Here is a 13,815-nt window from a genome sequence, read left to right on the forward strand (position 1 = left end):
AATACCTCTTTTTAAGACGCAAAAAAATGAAGGATTTTCATCGCTTTTGTCCCAAAAAGCAACGCTGGCCGTCGCTTTTTGACATTTTTTAGCAGTGTTCAAATGCATTCAGTGTGGTTCTTGGCTAGCATTGCTTTCATTTGAACTAGAGGTGGCACTATAAATAACAAATCCATTGAGTGAAACAGGTGGTTTGGATACATCACTGCAAAATGGCACAATGTCTAGTGACTTTTCAACGCCTTTATCCAACGGGCTGAAAGATTTATTTCTTTTGTAGACAACGTTGATCACTTCGAAAGTGGAGATGGATACTGCCTTGGGGGTCGATCAGGGGCTTTTTACTCTTTTATCCATATGTGTATCCTTGCCTTTCGAAATATTAGATTTAGGAACGACTTGGGAAAATTGAGCAGGATTATCCATTACCGCCTTAGATATTGAAGAAAGAGAAAGCTTGCCTTGACCATTCAGCTGAAGTTGGTCTCCTTTGGTTGATGAGGAGGCATCATTTTTCTTCGGACCTCTTAAAATAATGTGGGTACTTCGTCTTAATGTGGTCTCCGATTGGGCTGGCCACCAATTCGAGTACTCTCAAGTCATAAAAGGTCTATTGTCCAACGGGTGCATTGGTATGTTAAGCTTTGACAAACTTTCAAGACAAAAAAAAGAATCCCAAAGTTGAACCAAAGCTAGCGGCGAACCATCAAAATGATGCTTTGTCAGAATGCCGGGAACATCTTGAAAAAATCCAAATTGGCAACTAAATCGATGAGGGCTATAAGGTTCCACGATCAGCTTATTATCATGCCTCAAAGTGAAAAAACTTGAACGAAGGCCTATGAAGAGGTCACTCCAATAATTGGATAGTTTACCGCTATCATCTATTTGTATCTCTTTTCCCCGTAGCAAGGCCAAATGAGGAAGCTTCTTTACATTGGGTTGTTTAAATAACTTGCGAGCATCAACAAGGTCAAATTATTTTGCCATCTTTTCTCCTGAAATTAGCCACATTTGCACCTCTCGTTGCAGGCAGTTTACATGGTAATAAGTTTCAAAGTACTTACCTATCCATCCATAAACATAATAGATGTGAAAGAGTGCATGGCAAGACCCCAAGTTTGAAGAAGTAGAGATCTCCCTAAGGTCACGATAGATGCTTGCAAGAACTGGGATCGCTAAAGAAAATTTTTCTCCATGAGCCATAAAGCTTGCAACTTTGAAGACGTTAGCATGAATACAACCAACCTTCTTGTTGGGGAGTAAAAATTTATAGAGCCAACATGCAAGGAAAGCCGCCAAATAATTTTCATCTCTGAGTGATTCTTCTACGCCTAACTCTACAAAAGGGGCATTCTATTCTTTGGTTCGTGGTAAAAAAATCATGTCAATATTCCCTAATGGGTCATGATTTATCCTTGACTTCGTCTGATTTTTTGACATCTTTTGTGAAGGATCAAAATATTTTCTTGGTCCTCGAAACCAGAAATTAGTCCAATCAAGAAAAGAGACATCATCTATGATACGTTTTGTAAGCCGGTAAAATACCAAAAATAAGTTTGAGCAGCTTCTAGGGAGAAAATGCTTTCCTTTGTCATCCACATATGTCAACTTCTTAGCCGAGGGAATAACTTCGTCATAAAATTACCCATGAACATAAAGTCCTTTGATGTTTCTCAAGTCCCATAAAGTTATGGATAGCTCTCCAATAAAAGTAGAAACTGTGTTGGTGGATGGACACCAAATCTCACAGAAGGCTGGGAGCACATTCTCGTTGGTCATACGTGAATAATGAAGCAAATACGACATCATAAGTCTTGTTGCGCTCTAAGGTCTCCTTATTACGTGCAAGAACGTCTTCTATCCACTCTCAGTAGCAAGATGTATATCGAACCTCCCCAAAGACGGAGAGAGGAACACACCAACTGCTAAAACTCCCATTGCGGCTAGGAGAGCTCGCAACAACAATATTTTGATGTGTAGAAAAGTTTAAAAGAAGAATTTTTTCATTCACAATTTTGCCCGAAAAGTTGTCCATGAGATCCTTAGTTTATGTCGTTGACCATTCTGTGAGATGGAGGAAAGTTTCCAACGGCTTTCTAACAAGTGGGAAGGCGCCAATCACCAGAGGATGAACTTTCAAAGTGAGGTCTTTGTCAGGCGAATTTGGTTTGCTTTCCACGATCTAAAGGCAAGGGTATAGAGTTTTACGGTCGTTGAAACAACTTATTGTCGGGGACCAAAAACACCCTACACCGTTCCTAAGGATTAAGAAAAGAATAGAGATTAACCGTTATGGACACACAAGTTAGGTAAAATAGGAAACAAGAGAACCTGAAGTTGAGTCTTGAAGAAAAACAAAAAACAAAATTAACTATAGCAACACAAGTTAATCTTGGCCGCAAATTTTTTTTTAGTTGCTATTCCTTTTTTCCGGCTGCATTAAACATAATTACAAAACTTGTTTTAGTTACAACTCCTTGTTGTTACTTATTAAAAAAAATGAGTAGCTTGCGATTGCAGTTACATATTTCATATTATAATCGTGCAAATTGGAGCGAGCAAGAGGCAACAGGCTGCTATGAAAGTTACAGTTACCTGAGGAACAATTTGTAGATTCAATCGTATCGGGCAAGGTCACAGCTTCACATTCTAGCAATCGAACACAGTTGAACACTTTTCTTTGTTTATCGAGTGCTTTGATGGATTTTCTCTACAAGGAAAAATCTTATATAGAAGTTCTGGTGAAAATCTCAATTTCATATATAAGGAAGATTGTAATAAGATTGGAAGAAAAGAATCCCTGGGAATTTCAAGTTTCCAAGTAGCTAAAAGAAAATTACTATGTTTGAAAATTTTTTTTGAAAAATTTGATTCTTTTTTAACATCAAAGGAAAGTTAATATTTGGTTGGTTCAAAAGTTCAATTCAAGAATCTTTACTAACATGCATGGGGCAGTAAGTTAAGAATTTACTCAATATAGTCCTATTTCAAATCCATATGGAGGGGCATCAATATTGTCTAGTGTGTAATGACTTGAACAATTATTAAGGGTCATTTATTTTACGCTTAACCAAGAGGAGAACTTTCACTATGTGAAAATATGTGGCAGAACTTTTAGACCACTCACAAGTGGCGGTCTATCTAGAAGGCATAGAAAAGAAACAAGTAACTTTAAAGTAAAAAAAAAATGAAAACACATTCATAGGTACTTCAAGTCTCGTCGTCAAGTTTTGGCAAGCCTACACGTTGACAAGTCTCGAAGTAAGGGGCATTTGTAGACATATAAAATTCAATGGGTTAAATTCATACAAAATTTGAGTTTAATTCATGATCATTTAGGTTGATTAACTAATTTGGGCCCTATAAATTAATTAGTCCATTTTATTAAATTCAAGACCAAGGTCCATTACACTTTGGAGGCCAAACCCATGCCATGTGTCAGGGTGACTTCGCATCTCTTTCAAATTAAAGACCAACAAGGTGACACCACATGTCCAAATGATGTGAAAATCTCATTCAAATTCAAGAATCAGTCAAAAGTCCCCAATTAAAATGACATATTTGGGCCAATCACAAGCAACCAGGCCTGCTTCCTACAACTATAAATATAAGGGGTAACATAACATTCTAAAGGAGATTTGATAAGAGGACTTTAACAAGCATTGACAACATCGACAGTGACTATAAAGTTCTTGCAAGGAGCAATCAACGGAGTTCTTCCAGTAGATTATTCCAAAGCGACAAAACACTTTCCGATATTTCCGACGATTAAAATACGTCTCTAGGAGTTCAAATCATCCAACGATTCGAGAAACACGCTACTGAAGGCCCTCGGATCATTTCTAAGTTTAGGAGAGAAGAATCAAGAGAATTACAGAATTGTATTCACAAGATTCATCAATAAAAATTACTTTTTATTTTGTTTTATTTATTTTTGTTTGCAGTTAATTTTCATCACCACGAAAATTTGTTGTGAACAGAATTTCAAAAAAATTATCAAAACATCAGTATCCAATTTCTTGAGACAATTAGTCATTGGTGATTTTGCATCACAATGAGGCAAAGGAGACCTTCCAGTATGCTGCTGAAAACAATCACATAAATTCCAAGAAAGCCTATACCTTAATTCTTCATCAGGAAGAGCCTTTGGACACACACTAAACAAACTCTGATAACTTCTCTGCCAACAAGAATTTGGAACTAACATCTTTTGTTTCGCATTTTCCACGAGTTTATCTCCCTTTTGATTCTCAAAAACATCCATGGAAAATTCAGACATCAACTTAATCATTTGATTTTTTGAAGAAGATTTGCCTGAATTAGTCGGTTCGTGTTTATAATCGTTCTTGTTATTATTAGTACTAGAAAAGAACCAACCCCATGATGTTGAACTTTGTAACAACAAAACCAACAACAAAATCAACCTTTTTTGTATTTGAAATAGACCCATTTCTGTTCTCAACCCGCAAAACAACTCTGCAATTTCAAAAACACAAAATCAATAAGTTTATGAGTTTCTTTTTCTTACCTTAATTTAACCAAAAAATTGTGATTTATCAGTTATAAATTCACTAAAAAGTAAAAAATGAACTGTATATAAAGTTTTTTTCACAAGCTTGAGGAGGAAGTACCGGACTTTAAAGTGTATGCTTGGTTTATGTGATACTTTAGCTAGAAGTAAAAGAAACAGACAAAAAAGATTTTGATATAAGATCCTTACAGATACATATCAGAAAACAACGTTTAGTTTTGAAACTTTTCTCCACAATGTTAAAACAAGAAACTTCCATATTTGAATTATTTTATGTTTGATGTACCTTATTTGATTTGGTAAAAGTAATTAGTGATAACCAAGAATATCAATATCACTAATTAAAGTATTTCCAAGTGAAAACTTGACTAATAAACGGAAACAAAACCTTCCAATCAGAAAAGAACAACAACTGAAGAAAAAGAAACACATTATAATTGTTCTTTAATTATAGTAAAACTAAAGGAAAGGCTACTTATACTAGGGCTAATCTCTCAAATTATGAATCTAATAATTAAGTCTATTTATTTTATTATCACAATCATAAAATCCATGAATAGTTATGATTCAACTTATGAGTTTCGCATCCTTTCGGTATCGCATATTGAATAACTCCTCTCATCAATCAAGGCTCAGACAGATAAAAAGAAAACACTGTATTTTTCGTCTCGACAAGATTTGAACAATAATATTGATTAAAGAAAGAAATTTAATATAAAGTGAGAATTTTTGCATGCTATAACATAACTTATATACCATTCATAGAAACACTTTAATTGGATATATTTTATCATTTTCTGTTGTTACATAATACCACAATTCAACAATTTGATAGGAAAACCTACAAGAAAAATAAGGTACGGGGTAGAGTATTACAAAAATACAAGTAATAAAATAAGATTATTAAATAATTAAAAAATTAAAAACAAAATAAAAATAATAAATAAGTGTAACACCCTGCACTTTCGAACTAAGTTGAACCTTCGTTCCTACGTTTAAAGATCCGAACCCAATGATTCTAGTTAGAAATAAGTGTGAATAATATTTAATTAGTGTAGGAACATCCTTGGAGATGAATATACGTCCTAAAAATCTCATAGCTCAAAAGTTAAGTTGAGCACTTTCCTATCAATTGACTTTTAATTGACGATTTTGCATAAGTCAACTTCCAGCAAACATTTCTCCTTGAATATAAAGAGTTATGTGGCCTACTATATATAAATTAAAGCTCTTAGAGTCTTCTTTCCAATGCCACCGACTGTTCATCAATCAGAGTCCGGAGTCAAAAGTTACGAGTGTTTGAATGAGACACTGTCTAGGGTATACGATGACCATGCGCTGCAAAGCAATCGCCTAAGCGCACTGCCTAAGCTATGCAATGGCCATGCGAAACAAACCTTAAGGTTTTCTTTGGCCATGCGACACATAGCTTCTCCAGGGTGTCAAAAAGCATTCCGTTTGATTTATTTTAAGGGCATAAAGGTCTTTTATTATCCCATAACCATTCCTAACCCTCTTTGGACGAATATTGAACCTTAAACACATTATTTTCTCTTCTAAAATTCCCAAATCATCTTCCCTAAATTCAAAGGAGAGAAACTACCTAGGGTTAAAGAATTCAAGCTTCAGGGGCCTAATTTCTCTGCGTTCTCTTTGATTTTTCTCCATCAAAAGGTATGTGGAACTATCCTAAATCTCATGGGCGTATGTTTTACATTTTTAACAAGCTTTAAAGTTATATATGTATGTATATGTAATGAGTTTTGGGAAATTATTTTAAGAGCATGCATCATGAACCTATTTTGATGAAATTGTGTAATTATCATGGGGTTTTTCTGTAATCTTGATTTATAATCTTGTGAATATATGATTTGAGTTCGAAAAGTTATTTATGAAAATTATTTGTGAAATTTTCTTTTCCATGATGAAATTCATTTTCTTAACATGTTACAAATTATGAAATGAGTTTGAGAGCACGAATTGTAAGTCTCCATTTTAATCATTAGATTTATGTGTGTCTAATATTGGGGCTATTTTATGATTGATGATCATTCTTGAGTTTAAATGCCTCCTAATTATTATACATAGTTGTTTGACGTATTTTTCAAAGAGGTGATTTCTATTCTAAATGCTATGATTTCCTAATGAAGGAACTGCATGTGATTAATGAAAAAATTGACCATTGCGTATTAAAGTCTTAAAAATCGACTGTGTTTACATAAGTTTCATATGCTTTTGAAAATAAGAACTCTCGTGTGATTTGATAAATCTTTTGGTGGTCATTACATGTTTTGAATGAGAAGGGTTATGGATTGATTAGATATGAATGACTTGCAAGTCTGGGTATGACGATACCTAGTTATGATGTGTCCTTAATAGAACTCAGAAGTGAACTTTTCTATAAGCATGAAGCATAGTGTTAAAGGACTAAAATTGGGCTTAAACAGAGTTAGATGGTTACCGGTAGAAGGCACGAGTTCAGGTAACTCACAGCCCAAAATCGTAGTTTGCCGATGCGGGTTTTCTTTTGATGAAAAGGTATGTCATGCAAGGAGGCATATCCTTTTCTTCTAAAAAGTATGCCATGCAAGGAGGCATATCTTTTTTTGTGACACGGTATGTCATGCAAGGAGGCATACTTAGTGTTTATTAGGTACTCCAATCCTAGTGGCGAACTTGGATTAGGGGCTTGGCCACCGAGTCAAGGGCGGATTCCATATAGCCTGTAGGATTATAGACTTGTAGGGTGTACCATCTAGCTCAGAAGTAATACGAAGAGTTGAGTCAAGGTTTTACAAGCATGAATTGAAGCTCATCAAATTATGCCCATGTGTTTTCATTTACTTTATGCTAACTTGCTTTATGAAATATTCTCACCTATGTTGTATAAAAATATATGTTATTTTTGGCTAGTTCTACATATCAGTACTTTTGAGTATTGACCCCCTATATTTCAGGTTTTGAGGCACAGTCTCGTGATCCCGCTAACCAGTAGATTATTTCTAGATATCCAGAGTTGGTGAGCCTCTCTTACTTCGGAAGACATCTTTCATATGTGTTGGTTCCTTTTTGACTTATGGTCCGATCGGGGGCTTTGTCCCGATTTTAGACAGACAATATGTTCAAATCAGTAGAGGCTTCGTGGAATGTTCTAGATTGGATTTGGGTTTTCTATGGTTTGATGTTATGAAGTTTTACGTTTGATTATGGGACTATCATGTTTTCATTTATATCTTCCGCTGGCATATATCAGAGCAATTAAGGATATGTATGATGGAGCGAAAACTCAGGTGAGGACGGCGGGAGGAGACTCAGAGCATTTCACTGTCTTGACAGGATTGCATCAGGGATCTACTCTTAGTCCCTTTTTGTTTGCGTTGGTGATGGATGTGTTGACGCGGCGTATTCAAGGGGAGGTGCCTTGGTGTATGCTTTTTGCAGACGATGTAGTTCTGATAGATGAGACTCGAGGGGGTGTGAATGACAAATTAGAGGTGTGGAGGCAAACTCTTGAGTCTAAAGGGTTCAGGGTGAGCAGAAGCAAGACAGAGTATGTGGAATGCAAGTTTAATGACGTAAGGCGGGAGAATGAGGTAGTAGTGAAGCTGGAATCACAGGAGGTATGTAAGAGGGATAGTTTCAAGTATCTCGGGTCCGTGATCTAGAGTAATGGTGAGATTGACGAGGATGTCTCGCACCGTATTGGGGCGGGATGGATGAAGTGGAAGCTCGCGTTGGGGGTGTTGTGTGATAAGAAGGTGCCGCCCAAGCTGAAAGGCAAATTCTACAGGGTGGTAGTCCGTCCGGCCATGTTGTATGGAGCGGAGTGTTGGCCAGTTAAGAACTCCCATATCCAAAAAATGAAGGTGATAGAAATGCGGATGTTGCGCTAGATGTGTGGGCTGACTAGAGGGGATAGAGTTCGAAATGAGACTATCCGGGAGAAGGTTGGTGTGACTCCAGTGGAGTGCAAGACTCCAGTGGAGTGCAAGATGCGGGAAGCCCGATTGAGATGGTTCGGACACGTGAAGAGGAGGGGCATGGATGCCCCGGTTCGTAGGTGTGAGAGGTTAGCGTTGGATGGTTTTAGGCGGGGTAGGGGTAGGCCGAAGAAGTACTGGGGTGAGGTGATTAGGCGGGACATGGAGCAGTTACAGCTCACCGAGGACATGACCCTAGATAGGAAGGTCTGGAGGACGCGAATTAGGGCAGAAGACTAGGGCCGGTTTGGGTCGCTAGTGTAGGGAATTACTTGGTGGGGGTTTTATTCTTGTTATGATTCCGTGTTCCATATTTTATTACGAATCTGTGTGCTTTCCTCTGTTTTCTAATACTTATGGGTGCCGTATTTATGTTATGTAATCTAGTTCTGTGCTTTACTATGAGTTTGTGTGGTATCTCGTCACTTGAGCCGGGGGCCTATCGGAAACAGCCTTTCTACTTCTTTAGAGGTAGAGGTATGGACTGCGTACATCTTACCCTCTGAATACACTGGGTTTGTTGTTGTTGTTGTTGACCTTTATACATATGAGTTATGCTTATGATTACACGCTACGGGGTTTCTCGGGCCTTGATGGTTTGGGATACCCATTGCGGCCAGTGCCCCGTCGGGTCATGACAATAAGGTAGACACACGATGACATTAAATTGATCTTTATATAAAATGAGATTTTTGTCATTATGCAAAGATGGATATAGTGATACCATATAATAAAGGTAAAAAGCATGAAGTGCCAACATGCATCATGATAAGAGTCTCTTGATAAGTCAAACACAATATCAACAATATCAACTCCTTGAAAACTCAAGTAAACTTCAACATTCAACATTCAACATTGTTATATGGAAGTCAATAATATCGTAAATGCTCTAGCTAATTTGGATGAAAATACTCGTCCGAGTACAATCTTCATACAAAAGTAAATCTTCCTTTGAGGATTAATAACATCCAACCTTCAGAATTCGAGCCCAAAAAAAGAACTTCTTAAGAATTAAGGTTCAAAATAGAAAATCCTCGGTTTCCTTCTTTTAACTCTGAATAAGGCGGGAGTTGCCATCTATCGATGTTTAGCAATCCCTTAGGTTGCCTAGGCATAGAGCTAGGATGTGTAAACGCTGTAACAGAACCTATATTATGACTCATGGAACCTAGCTTACCTACTACTTGGTTGGCTTCCCTAAAGCAATGAATAATAATAACATCATGCCAGTGTACCAAAATTTCTAATCTTATTAACTGATTTCATAGTCCTCCAGAGAGTCTCTGCAACGATGAGATTGTGGCCATTGTTAATGCACCATCTAAGGCCAAAAAAGAAATCTTCTGCTTCTACGTATTGTGTTGCTAGTGCCACTTCCAAGTGGTAGGACGCAGCACATAATACAGTTTCCCAGGAAATCTCTTACTAAGCCACCCCCCTCCACTAGAGTTACCCACACAAGATCCATCAGAGTTCATCTTGATAAAAAGAATTGAGGGTTTAAGCCACTATACTGGAAATGCGATTGTAAGAATAAATAAGTTGAGTTCCATGAGTTTCAACATATTCTTCCACTTCCTCGAAATGTTAATATTTGTCGAAGTTTTCCTAGTCAATTGGCAAATGTTGAATGAAATGAGGGGAATAGACCTGATGGTGAAAGGCCTTTTATCCTCATATTTAGAAAGGTCTTTCATCCTCATAATTAGGATTGCATCTAGATCTCCAAAGTTTCCACATTAAGATGGTGAGAAGATTTTTTGAACATAAGGGTTCTGTTGGGCTTAGCCAACCCAAAGATACCCTTACATTGTCGGCTCTGGACTAAGCCCACACGATTTTTTGAAAAAAACTCACACAGTTAAGAGATTCTACACCTTATATATAGCTTCTCAATCCTTCAGCTCCACAGTAGTTATGCAAAATATCTAGAAAATAAGAGATGTCCCGTGGTCTCCATCCCTGGTTCCATACCTGCACCAGTATAACAAAAATATTTTAGAGACAAAGTTAATTTTTAAAATTATTTGCCACCTTGTCAAAAAAAAGAACTTCACTTCTGATTATTGTTAAATCACACAAAAGCTTGTGCTGGACATGGTTCATACTCCACTTCAAAGACTGATTTGTGCAAGCGTTTTGATGCTCGCCTTTCTACAAACTTATTTTTCTTCTGCAAATTATCTCTTATAGCATAGGAAAACTTTTGTATGTGAATAAACTCTTCATTTATTATTCATCCTATGGAGACATTGATAAATGTCTTCCTCCCTCTTTTTTAACCAATTCTGGATGAATAAAAAGATTAGAATTGAAGCTTAAACAGAAGAAAAACTTGGAAGTGCTTTTTCTTATTTAATTATTGACATTATTTTAAAAAGAGAGAGAAATTTAAATTTACTTTCAGACTTGTAACATGAATTTTTGACGATGAGTACAATTCTTGTGTAAATTTTGACATACTGGATTCATGTTTTACTATCTTTTAAAGTTTAACTGACTGAAATTTTACCAAAAAATTAGCAACGTCTATACAACAACAATAACATACCCAGTGAAATTATACAAGTGGAATTTGGGGAGAATAGAGTGTACACAAACCTCACCCCTATCTCATGAAGGCAGAGAGGTTGTTTGCAGAAGACCCTCTGCTCGAATATAACATATCAAAGTAGGTATGAACTGGGAAAAAAACACAGGGATTAGCAACGTCTATAACATTTATTATGTTAATTAGTCCAATCAAAGTTTAAACAATTGTTATAGTAGAATTGAGCAATGCTTTGAGTAGAGAACCGAAAATGTGACATAAAATAAAGATTACTCGCATAATTTTTCAGATATTTAAAAGAAACTTCTTTCAATGCTATTTTCTATTTGATCTTTACAAATTTTAGCACTTTACAGTATTTATCATATCCTTCATCAAGTTACATATTTTGAATACCTAGCATATGCGACGTGTGTCATGTCAGCAAAAAGCAATTGGTACATCGAGCATGGTGGATAATCTATTATTACTAATTCTTCCTCTTGTATCCTTCCCAACTTTGCCAAATGATATGCACAATTATTTCCTTGTCTCAAAGTATGAAATCTACCAACCCCAAGTTTGGATATGAGACTCTTGCATTCTTCCATCACGGCATGATCGGGGTGACTTTCAGTGGCTTTGTAACCGTTCACAGTTAGTAACATCAGGGCTTCACTTGAGTCTCTTTCAATGCTGACCTTTTTCAAATTGTAATTCTTTGCTAGCGTCAGACCACCATGTAGCCCATAACTCAGCTGTAAGGCTAGATGTTTCTTTTATGCTAAGTCGCCCATAGAACCCACCTAGCCACTTCCCCTTATCATCTCGTGCAACCCCACCAAAACCTGCAAGTCCTGAATCGGGCATGAAACTGCCGTCAGTGTTGATTTTAATATACCCCAAAGGAGGAAAGCTCCAACTGATGTAAACAGGTTCTATGTTTGCATTTCTTGCAATTGGAAAATCTTCAGTTTGCCAGCAACTTGGAGGGACGAACTCTATAGCCATAAATTTTGCAGTTACTATAATCCAACTCTAAATAAGTAACACTATATAGAGAATTTTTTGATTGCTACCCACTTTCAAAACTTATTTTGATTCATACACACTAAATTTCTTTTTGATTTTATTTTTTAGGGTTAGGCCTTGAAAAAGGTAAAAAGTGGGCCAAGGTTGTGGAATCATGGGTTATTTTAACATTTTTAAAATTTGGAAAAAAAATATAACTTTTTAAAAACTACTACATGGTCCCTTTTATATTTTTTCCATTTTCAAAATATTTACATTAAAATCATTTAATATTTTCAACTATACATTTCTCTCTCCTCAAAACCTTCCTTCTCCCGTTCTTCCTATTTTTTCGAACAAAACAATTCGGTTGATTCTTGCTTCCTCAGGCAAAATTTTTTAATTTCTCTTTCTCAGGTAAGTGTAATTTTCTTCCCCAATCAGTTCTAGATCCATTTTAGTAATTTTTTTGATAACACTTTATGTTGGGGTTTTTTGATTTTGACAAAAACTACACTGTTCTTCGTTGAATCAGTCAAAATTTGAGTGTTTTTAATTAACATTGTCGATTTCGCATGTTTAATCGGGTTTTGCTTTGGATAATGATTAGAAATTTTTTCAATTTTTGTAGTTATATTGCATTTGATTTTGAATTTTTTGTACTGAAATGAACCCATTTTAATGGTATTCTTGTTGTTATGAATTGCACTGCCAATGTTAGAACTTGAATTGCATATTTGATGTGAGGCGTTTTTTCCATTTTTCTTAATAGATCAGTGGTCGATAGATCGATCACTGCAGATTTATTTTTGCTGCATTTGTTCGTTTTTTTAATAGACCAGTGGTAGATAAATCAACCACTACAGATTCATTTTTTGCTGTAGATCATAAATGGTGAGAAGAGTTCATAGAGCGGTTAAAATGTCTGCTTCCACATCTTCTACCAGTAGGAAGCGAAAATCTGAAGAAATTTTGAAAACTTTCAACAGAAAAAACCCATAGTCGATGAATCAGAGTTGAAAACGGAATCAAGAATCCTTGTTGATATTTCTGAATATGACGAAAGTAGTGCACACGAGAGTGAGGATGCTGAGGGTAGCGAAGGTAAAAGCGAAGGGGAAAACAAAGAAGAAAGTGAAAGTGATAGCGGGGACAGTGAGGATAGGAGAGATAGCGGAGATGGTGAGGAGGATCCCCTATCCTTGCCAATTTGTGCAAGAGATATCTCTGTTGAGTCGTACGGCCTAACAACCTGGATAGATGATCTTGGCTCTTTTCCTGCAAAGATTTCTGTGAGAGAAAGAATGGCCATGTATCGAGAGTTTTGACGGGTTCTTGTTGAACAAAAGTTGTATTGTGATTTTAAGAAGACATGTTTTGGACACTTGAGGCATATTCCGGAACATTTTAAGTTTAATGGATAGATGGTTCATTATCTGCTGCTGTGACGTATAAAAAGTCAAAAAAATTGCATGAAATTTGGTTTTGGATGCGGTAAGACAGCTTGTTTCAGCTTAAAGGAATTTTCTTTGATTACGGGGCTGAATTGCTCAGCATATCTCCGTGAATCAAAAATGAACAAAATCCTCTAAAATGGAGAAAACTTTCATTTTAAGGTGACAAAGAACAAGAGCATTACTGCTGCAAAGTTGATTAGCCTGATGAAAGGTAATAGGTTGAATAATTAACAAAAGTTGAAGTGTGATTTGGTTTGGTTTGTGCACATGATACTGTTGGCAAAGGACCCATCAAAGAAGGTG

General features: G+C 36.3%; 1 pseudogene; it reads right to left on the minus strand.

Annotated features, from left to right (window-relative positions):
• The window catches only part of LOC107849838, a 16,933-nt pseudogene extending 12,480 nt beyond the window's left edge, over nt 1-4,453 (minus strand).
• Between the last annotated feature and the right edge of the window lie 9,362 nt (nt 4,454-13,815).

This window comes from Capsicum annuum, chromosome 12 (genome assembly GCF_002878395.1).
Source record: "Capsicum annuum cultivar UCD-10X-F1 chromosome 12, UCD10Xv1.1, whole genome shotgun sequence".
NCBI classification, from domain to species: domain Eukaryota; kingdom Viridiplantae; phylum Streptophyta; class Magnoliopsida; order Solanales; family Solanaceae; genus Capsicum; species Capsicum annuum.